Below are 10,813 nucleotides of genomic sequence, written 5' to 3' on the forward strand. Positions count from 1 at the left end.
ACAAGCTTTAGGCTTAGGAATCAGCAGTGACAATGCTAATAGGAAACATCTTTTCATCCTGCTGTAGTGCAAGCAGGCACAGACATGAGTGACAGACCTGCTCTGAATTCAGGAGCAGTGCAGCATCGCAGCCCCACCATCACAGGAAGCTCCATAGGTGGACCTCACTGCCAGGATAAACTGATATTTGTAGGACTGTGCAGGGAGAGTAGGAGAAAACAGTAAGTGCAGAATTAGTTATATATAAGTGTTGCAGCACATTTTTTAATGGGAGGCAATAGTTCTACATTAACACACGGCTGTGTTATGGACAGCATAAGGATGCTAGAGCAACTGGAGGCAAAAAGGAAGAACACAAAGAATGTGTCCTGGTTGGAATACAACCCGGAATGCCGAAACTGCACCTTTCTAACTTCTTCTTATTGCATGGAATTAACCCATCTGGCAATCAATCAAATCCTAACAAATATGTAGGGAGACTAAGGACTGGTTCACACCTGGGCGTTTTACAGCGCGTTCCTACGCTCTGTAAAATGCTCAACATGTGAAAACCAATGATTGCCTATGGGTATGGTTCCCACCTGGGCGTAGAAACGCGCTGCAAAACACCCTGCGCCCAAAGAAGTACAGGGGCTTCTTTGGGGCGTATTTGCCGCGCGTATCCATTGGGATACAGCCAGGTAGCCCTCGGAAACGTGCGTTTGTCGTGCTGTTTTTTTTTACCTCGAATCGCGGTAAAAACGCACGGCACGAAGCGCACATATTCGATACGCCTAGGTGTGAACCCAGCCTTAAAGGAAACATTGAGGGGCATCACCCCCTTTTTTAGTCACTAAACTGCAGGTCTGCTGGGTTTAAAACATTAGTGAAATACACCAGACTCAGTTCACTAACTTCAATTCACTAAGTTATCATGCATGGTTTAGTTTCCTTACAATCATTATTTTTCAGATCTCATTGGTCATTGTTGCTGAAAATAATAATTGTTTTGGCAATTGTGGATTGGTATAGTTTAGTGAATTAAGTTATTTCTAATAAATGGCCATTATCATTTCCTGGCCACATTGACAGGTGACCCTAGTGGGTGAAGCTAGATACAACATAAGATAGTGGTATGTAAACGTTAATCAATCAGGGCTGTTGTGCCGTACCACTGTCCCAAAATATTTAAATATGATATTTAAAAACCAGAAGGGGAATTTAAAGGAACAGAATGAAAATCCAACACATTACATCTGTTAAAAAAAATCTTTATAGTTGTATTACATAAAGGAAGAAATCTATTTAAAAGCAACATGAAGTTAATCACTATTGACATTATTGCACAATTGTCCACAATGCCTCCTCATATTAACCGACGGTCCAATCATTTTATTATCACAATTAGCGAAACAATGTTCGTATATCAACTCTAGCTGGTGGTATCCAAACCATCAGGAACACATGGTGAGGAGGCATTGATGTCTTCCCACCATGTGTTCCTAACTGTTGTAAAGTACAGGGCTCACATAACTGCACTGTCACAAATCCACACACGTGACACTTATATAGCTTTAGTTGCACAATGATTTAATTTCCTGTATTTATTGTTTTCATGTTTTGTTTATATTTGGACTAAAATAGATTTAATTGTTATGGATTATCCTTTGGCAACTTCATCAGGTACTGTTTTTTGCCAAACCTTGAAACTATTTTTATAGACTGTCTTAGTGACATTTGTTGACACCCACCACTGTTTTCAGACACAATATTTATGCAAGTGCAGAGTGAGAAGTAACACATAGACACAACAACACACAAGAAAACCATTCCACAGTCATGTGGAACCATTCTACAACATGTGGTGTTTATAGTGTTTACAAAAATGGTAGACCTGTATTGCATCAGTTCTCACTGTATTATCATTTTACAATACTTTATTCATATATTTTTAATCAGGTTGGGAAAGAACAATGCCTCTTTCTGCAGAACCTCAGAAAAAAGCAGATACACACACATATAGCCTTTGCCTACTTTTGTGTCCAGTATTATTGGATAAATTAGATTATACAGTTAGAAGCATGACACTAACATTAAGTGGCGTCAAGTCAAGGGCAGCTTTGGGTGACCACATGGGTAGTGTGTCTCCACAATGATCAGTCTACTGTTTGTCTTCAGTCTTTGCAATGACATGTTCATACTTTCTGTGACTGTATCCAGCCACCTCATTGCTAGTCCTCCTCTTCTACTTTTACCTTCAACTTTTCAAACGACAATTGCCTTTTCCAGTGAGTAGGTTCTTCAAACAATATATCCAAAATAAGACAGATTCACTATAGTTATCTTCGCTTCTAGTGAAAGGCAGGACTTGATTTGTTAATATTCAATGATTCAAGTCTGTGGTGCCCAGTCTGCATCCTGAGGGTCACATACAGCCCTTTGCTGTTTAAAGAAGAACTCCAGGGAAAATTGTATTAACCCTTTCTGCAAGGTTTAAGTGCTCGTTTTTGTCTAGGTGCTAAAAAAAAAAGTTATACTCATTAGACCATCTGAGCCGACTTGTTCTTGGACTGGTGTCTGGAGCGTCTCTTCCTCTCTGCTGCAGCAATCTAAGGATCCTGGTGTCATCACGCTCTATATGGCAGACATTAAATACAGCGCTGTCCCAATTGTACCTCAAAATCGTGGAGCTTAGTGAAATATAGTTTGGAAAAACAAAGTCAGCTTTTTCATTGGTTAGGGAAATTGGGGGGAGGGTTTAAAAGTTATTGTTTCTTATTGTTAACTGTTTTGAGATCCATTATACATTTTTGTAAGGTTTTATGTTTTAGAGCTAATTTCTTTTAAAGTTCTCAAACACAATTTGTATCTGTTTCCTGATGTTTTCACAGATCACCTGACCAAATGATAAGGTGGCTGTGTATGCATGTTTGAATTACAACAATACGGTAATATGTAGGGTAGCAATCGGCCCGCGGAGCTGAAAATTAATCATATGTCCTGCTAGGTGCTTCCAAACATCATGAGTGATTTCTACTAGAATTTCAAGCTGCTGTGTGGATAGGTTTTCATGGACTGAAACTGCAAGAGCGTCATCAGAATGTATGCACTGTAAGCTAAAGTTTCACAATGAAATTCTCACATGCGAGCACTTTTAACTGATGGTTAAAGCAGCTAAACTGCAAGGTGAAGCTCAACTAAAAACCAGAGTCCCGAAACAAGAACAAAGCCTGCAATTTAACCCTGCTGTAATTATACGGCTTCTCAATATGTCACACTGTCAGCATATAAAACCTTTACAAGTTAATCACACATTTCTCATTTATGCTGACAGCAATTTTATTGAAATATGAAACTTCTGCTCAATGCAAAAGAGATTTCCTAATTAAAGGAGAACTATGGGGATAGGGCTTTTCCCCATAGTTCTCCTTAGGGTAACGGGAGGACACAAACTAGCGTTCCCCCCCCTCACCATAGGCTCAGTATACCGCGAGCTGCTGCCAGTAGATATACTGGCCTCCAAGACCTTTGCTGCCAGCCATAACCCAGCGCAGGCCCTCCCTCTGCTTCAGTCCTTGGTTGCTAGGACCGCTGGCTTTCTGAGGTTAATTCTGTTTCCAGCCCGAGTTGTGGTTACTGGGCTGGGTTGTTGCATTTTATTATAATATTGACATTTAAGTTATTCATTATTTATATATTATAATAATTTTTGAAACCAGTAAAAAGGGTCGTAGCCAATTTATGCCCAGTGTGTTTATTTAATTTCATTGTGTTTTATGTGTTTGCTTGTCGTGCTGTCTGCAATCCGATTGGATATCATACTGCTGTCGTAGGGCTGTCTGTGGGTTATAGGTTAGTCTTTATTATGTAAAACACACTGCAGACACATAAGCCTTTGTTTCATTTTTGGCATTGTGATGTTTGCTCTGCTACATGGTTTTCTTGCTGTGAAATATTTGCCTGTCCTTGCTGCATTGTTTGTTATTGTTGGCATGTATTGTATTTGATAAATTACTACAAAGAGGAGGATAAACATCCATTTTGTTAAGTAACATGGATACCTGAACACTAAGTTTAGGCAGACTACAATAAACATATATATTTTAATGCAGCTTTATAGCTTTTTAATAGTATAAATGTAAACAATAATAAACCAGTTCTACTGAATGTGAATGCTCTGACATATTCATTTCATGCTCTCTCCATTGGTCAAGGGCTAGACCCTCTACCTCCCAAGCTTCACTATTTGTCAGTCTGTCCATCATAGTAACTGGCCAATTGTGAGGTTCAGGAGGCTGGTCAAACAATTTGCATATTACAGCATCTTAAGTATTGGGGGTCCAAAGGGGCACTCAATACAAAAGTTACTATATACCAATGGAGCTGAAGACCTTTCCAACTAAGTACAGGTACACTTTAAAAGTCACCCTGAATCTCTCTTAATGGAGTTGTAAAGTCCCAGCATATACTACCCTGTTATAACATCAGCATTGTAATAGGAATACATACTAGAGTTCTTTTTGATAATGCAATCAAAGCTTACTTGAAAAAATCCCTTTTATGTGGTGAGTTCTGCCTTCTGTCTGCCCATCACTTTCATCAACTTCCTGGATTCCCAGTGTGCTTTGTATATCTTTCCCTGCTGCTTGATGTAATGCAATCTCCATTTCTCAAGACTACATATCCCATAACACATTGTTTCCGGCAAGCAATGTTGATGTTACATTGTTCAGATGTTGAGTTGTAGTTCAGAAGGCAGGCCCTGTGAGAGTTGTTTCACAAAGAAATGCATATTCACAGAGCTGAGTTAAATTGTGTCTGTGTATTGAGGAAGTACATCCTATGGGCATCTTCAATAAGTAAGTTTACAAACTTCTAGATCAATATGGTTATTAAGAGTGGGATAGAACTGAGACAAATTCAATATAGAAATACAGATTTATTTTTAGCTTTTGACCATATATATCTTTAATGGTATTCTCACTATTAGGATTTGTGTCATTCCAGAACAGCAGTCTGTTAACTGTTGTCATAGCAGTTTGGTAGAGTTATCTGCGCTAAACATGGATGCCCATTTCATTGAAAATCATTTGCTAAATTCTATAGCAGCAAAGATAAATCAATATGCAGCCAGACAGTTCTGGGATTCTTGTCCTAGCAGTAGCATGAGGCTGAAACTTTTTTAATAATGAATCCAGATCAAACAAATATACTAGAGGTGCACCGAAATGGAAATTTTAAAACCTAAGTCGAAATAAAAAAAATTGTCAGGCTGAAACCAAAACAGATACCGAAAATGTTTATTTTAATTTTTTCACATTTTTTAAAAATTTTATTTATTTTTTATAAACTTTTTAAATTTTTTTATATTTGTATTCATTTTTTATTAAATATTTTTATTTTTTACTTTACTTTTAGGGGCTTCGGGGAAATATTAGGGGTCTAAACAGACCCCTGATATTCCCTTTTAAAATAGAAAAAGAGATTGAGGACACAGAGTCCTCAATCTCCTCTTTTTCTGTATCCCCTGTTATCAATGAACAGGAATCCTCTATACTGAGTGTTCCTGTTCATTCATAACATGAGGGCATTGTTTGTTTACTATAACTACAATTATGAATGAACAGGAGGTGATGTAGATCACTCCCATTCATTCATAATTGAGGATATACCGGTAGTAACCATACCATGTCCTCAATTATCTACAAACACTCAGCAATCACTGGTCGCTGAGTGTTTGCAATCGCTCTCCTCTCTGAAACGCTGTCACAGGAGGCTGATCGAGCGGTGCGGGAGGAGAGCTCAGCCTCCTGTGACAGCGTGGTCTGTCTCGGCCCACACACCGCTCTGCCGGACTGTGATAGGAGGCTGAGCGGTGTGGGAGGAGACGCCGGCCGCTCACTGCGCTCGGCCAGCTATCACAGTTTCTCTCCTCCCCACTGGGATACAAAGCAGCGCCCAGCGGATAGGAGGGAAAACAGGGATGCGCCGATGTATCGGCAGGAAAATAGCACTTTCGGCATTATGCCAAAAGTGCCATTTTTGCCCAATATGTTTCGATGGCCAATACATCGGTGCATCCCTAAAATATACATTGCCCAACAAAAAATGTATTTACATTTTTGCCCAAATACTTACAGTCATCATGTTTCCGGACATCTCCAACTCTCTCAACTTCCCTGCAGTCAGCTGAGAATTTTTGGACCAGCTACTTTGACAAAAGTCGATTTAAAAACGTGACTTTTGTTGAACGTCGCGGCATCAATGGGGCTACATACTGCTCGCATTTCAGTCAAGTCAGCAGGACTTAAGTTTGGCACAATCTGCGGTTGAATTAGCTGTATTGCTGTCTAGCATCTAGCACATATGAACAGAAAAATACCCCCTTTGCCTCCCTTTTTTTTGTGAAGTGTTGCGGTCATTTCCCTAGGAAAGTAAAATAACTGTGTACTATACATGATACCACTATCAGCAGGTTTAAGACTTCAAATCAAACTAATGGGCAGAAACCAGAAGCTTTTACACAATCTTTTATCTGATGTGGATGTTTCCATTGTGGGAACACAGATATGCTCATGGTCATGAAGTGGTTTGACAGTAAAAGCACGCTAGTGATATTAATCCAGAGCTTGTCACTTCCTGAAACCTGCAGCTGATATGCCGGCCATGGGAAACGGAGGAGCATTATTATTACTGGACGAGATCCAGATCAGTTATGTATTTTAAACTGGAGAGTAACAGGCTGAACTGAAAAAAAAGGTGAAAAATATCAGTCACGTGCTGGGTGTTTCCCTTTTGTACCTTTCAAAAGCAGTAGTATTATACAACCCCAGGAAGGTGTAAACATTAGGAAGAATTCTGCCGTTACATCCATTAGAACAGAAAGGTATATTCTCCCGCTTTATGACTATTTTAATGGCACAATTACAAATACATTATAATGGTGCAAATGGTATAACTACATGTATGATTGCATATTCTGGTCTCTGCCCCTATTTTATACAATTATACTGGTTAGGAAAGGACATTTATTACAAGCTGCCCTAAGTACAGGAAATATCAACCTGGAAAACAACTACATGAGGCAACATTTAAAGCTTGAATTTACCTTTCTGACCATGTTTTATGTTACAGCCATATTCAGGGTGTAACATAGAACGTGGTCAGATCTTAACCCCTCCTGCTCCCCATTCCCCCCTCACCGCCACTTATCTAAATCGTGGGGTTCTTCTCCCCACCGGCTTGTATTCAGTTTATAATTTGGTATGCTGTACGTGGCCCCACCACGTCATCCATTCACTGATCCTTAGACAGGATCTTTGAGTTGAGAAACTAGAAGTTCCCTGCGGTGGGCAGAGGTACTCATCATTTTTAATGGAATACACGTGTGATGACGTCACAGCACTTTTAGTCCATCTATTCTTCCTTCTGTCCATATTACTGAATGTCCCTACCTGGGTATGGATATGTACGGGAGGAAAGTCTTGCCCCAGATCTTTGCACCCACGATTTACTGATCATGCTTGTAATGCTTTATTGGCTCCAATGCAAAAAGAAAAAAAAAATACATTTTGTTCTTTCATGAAGAAATGTACATGTATTATTTTTTATAAAGAGTGGAATTTTCCTTTTAATAGCAATATATTGGTGAATAAAGTGTAAAAAGGCACATTTGATGCCAAGAAAACGTAATTTTTTGTATCAACACTAAGACCTCTATGAATAAGCCTGCAGGCGTAACATGTGAGAGTTTGTAGCTGGTTGGGGGTTTGTGGTGCTGGTATTTGCTGTTACATACAGTGTACATTGTTATACTGGATTTGCTTTGAAATTCAATAAAGTCTGAAGTGTTGGAATTCTCTGGATGGTGCAGGCTGTTCGTGTGCTGCTGCATTCGGAGGTGGACCGGCGACTGGGGAGTCCTGGTTGCGGCTGGGCAGTTGAAGCGGTGAGATTTCTTTTGGCTCTACATATCAACACTAAGAGGTTGGGATCATAAGACAGCAAAGAGATACAAACTTCTAATGAGAAATACTTCAATATATAACCAGCAGGTTTTGGTTAGCAGAAGCAAGCTTAATGTAAGGTTAATGCAAAGAGTTACATTTATATTTTGATATACCGTTCTATACATTCCTTTATTAAGGAAAGGGCTGCATGACTTTAGGACGTCAAATGAGCCTGTCAATTGCTTAAAAATAATCCTGACAATATCTGACAATCAAAGAAGTGTTGAATGCTGAAGAGTCTCATGTAGGCTGCAACGTTTGATTTTATAGGTGACTGTACAGGTCAATGTTGATATGGCAGTTATGTGTGGGTGTAATGCCATTGACTGCCTACTGGTTTCTCAGAAACTTGACCGGTAAAGTTTTTGGCCAAACGTTGTTGGTCTGGCCAAATAAAGGGAGTCTAACTCTTCCTGCTGCTTGCTCTGCAATATAATGTAAAGTAAATGAAATTCCTTACAGGGAGGCAGTCTTATAATGCGTGAATATAGACCGGAGAATAAAATTGCACAAGTCATGTTTATCATTTCTGTGGACGATATAAGCTAGTGGATAATTCAGCCAGCCTGCGTAGATTGCAGCTGAAGTTATGTTGAACATTCACAGTGAAACAGCTTATTTACACTTCTACAGCCATGTCCAAGGACCTAAAAACATAAATTGTTCATTATTTCCAAAGGCACCACAAGGCAATACATGCTTTTTTTTAAAAATACATGTTGTGGCGTACTGAGGGGCAGATGGTTTGGCCCATACATATGCACTGGACTGCCATTGAAAATAAATGGCAATGCCCCATAATGAGTGTACAACACATGATGTTGTGCCCTGCATTAATATGTAAATCAGTGTGACTGTGATTTATGGTTTCAGCCATTTTGGTATGTAAACTTGCAGTATAGAAATATTTTCCTCTAATAAAAACACACAGGCAATGTAAAACTCCCTATAAAGTCATAAACAGTTTACTGACAATATTCAGCTCAGTGTTATGTAGGTGAGAAGTTATGAGCAAAGTTAGGTATGTTGGGTGAAGTGCAGGTCAGTGCCTTTTTTAAGTACAGGTTTTCGTGCTGTGATAATATTATTTAAAAGTGGCTTTGTTGTGTGGGCATTTTTTTGAACGGGGAATCATTTGTGGGATGTGACTCATTTGGCTTTTTTGGTGGGTATAAGCACAAGGAATTTTTTTTTATATATACTTATAATTTATTGCATGCTTTTGTTAAGTATGTGAAAACTTTGGCACTGCCAATTGCCCTTTTGAAGTGTTAAATAACTACTTCTCCATTTTTGAAGTTCGCTGTAACCTGGCTTCTCCTAGGTATTACAATTTTTTATTTGAAAAATGGTGTATGACCTTAGCCCCCATTGACACCAGAGCATTTTGTTACCCATTTCTGAAAGCATGACAACGTTCAGCATGAAGAATCCCATTATTTTCAGTGGTGCCCATTCACACCTGAGTGTTGGTTTGCTTTTCAGGCAAATAAGTGCATAAGCTTTTTTGGGCAGAATCACACATTTTGGTCCAATATACTTTAATGGGAATACCTGATAATGCATGGCACAAGCATTTTAGTGCCTTCTTCACATGTTTTTTGCACCTAACAACTGGTCCCCTTCTCCTCCTCCTAGCAACCTATTTCCATTCTATACTATTTTATTTACTTTATATATTTGTATTTTTTTATTTTTATTATTTTTATTCTATTTTATTTAATGTAATTTCTATTCCAATGCATACTCCTTTATTTAACTGACAGTGACCTTAGCTAAATCTGTGCCAAGGTTTTAATTTGCGTGGCATTGAATTATTCACATGAATTTATGGAAATTAGTAGGCTGAACAGGCATCAGGTAACTATAGATGCAGCTCATAGGATAGAACTAGGGGGAGACTAGAAGATTGTGGATACCTATGTACTGATAGGGGCACTGTACATATAGATCACCTGTGCAAATGGTGTTTTTATAAATTAGGATTTAGACCAGGTAATTTCCACTGTCCAATACAATTTTCAGGCTGATGTATCAGCACTTTTATGTGATTTAGCATAGTTGGAATGTGTTGAGTACAGATATATACAGCATGAATATTCTGGTGAAAGGTCATAGCACAGTACACACACAAACATACACAGTAGGCCTAACTGGGACGGAAGCAAATTGGCACAGTGTCCTGAATAGGAATAAAAATCTATATACTGTGTGTGTGTATGTGTGTGTGTGTATATATAAATTGTATGCAGTCAATATTTCAGCTCATAGGGTACTTGACAGAAATCTGTCCCTACAGTGAAAAGACCATTTTGTGTTTCCCTCCCAAGCCAAAAGTCCCAGTTCTCCCCTGATTGAAATACATATATGGCAGCTTCTTTACCTTCCATAGTATTTGACATTTTCCACCCTATCCTGAAATTTCTGCAAGTGCATTCTGTCCGCCTGTTAATGGCCCGTTAACACAAATGGGCAAGGCGGCACACTCTTTACAGCCGGTTGCCGTAAGTAAACTTTGTATTTTTTCCTGCTCGCAGGATGCATAAGTGATGTGTATTGCATTACTTCCACTTAAAGTCTGTCATTTCTCTGGCTGCTGTGGTCTAATAGACCATGTCTATTAGACATGACTATGGGGTCTATTCACTAAGCTGCCGTAGGCAGCCGAGTGAACGACCGACCTGAAGCGAAGTGAGCCGAATGCTGTTCGGCTATTCACTTCAGGCTGGTACGGCTGATTCCAGCCATATATCGGCTGAAATGAGCCGTACATCGGGTGGCTTCGTGTCGGCCAAACATGCTCAGCATGTTTGGCCGACCCGAAG

The 10,813-nt window shown here is 39.3% G+C and overlaps 1 protein-coding gene across 1 annotated transcript in view; it reads left to right on the top strand.

Moving 5' to 3' along the window:
- LOC108789829 (myocardial zonula adherens protein-like) overlaps nt 1-10,813 on the top strand; it is a 97,018-nt gene that overhangs the window by 47,473 nt on the left and 38,732 nt on the right. The window lies entirely within an intron of this gene.

This window comes from Nanorana parkeri, unplaced genomic scaffold, assembly GCF_000935625.1.
Source record: "Nanorana parkeri isolate BGI_ZX_2015 unplaced genomic scaffold, ASM93562v1 scaffold422, whole genome shotgun sequence".
NCBI classification, from domain to species: domain Eukaryota; kingdom Metazoa; phylum Chordata; class Amphibia; order Anura; family Dicroglossidae; genus Nanorana; species Nanorana parkeri.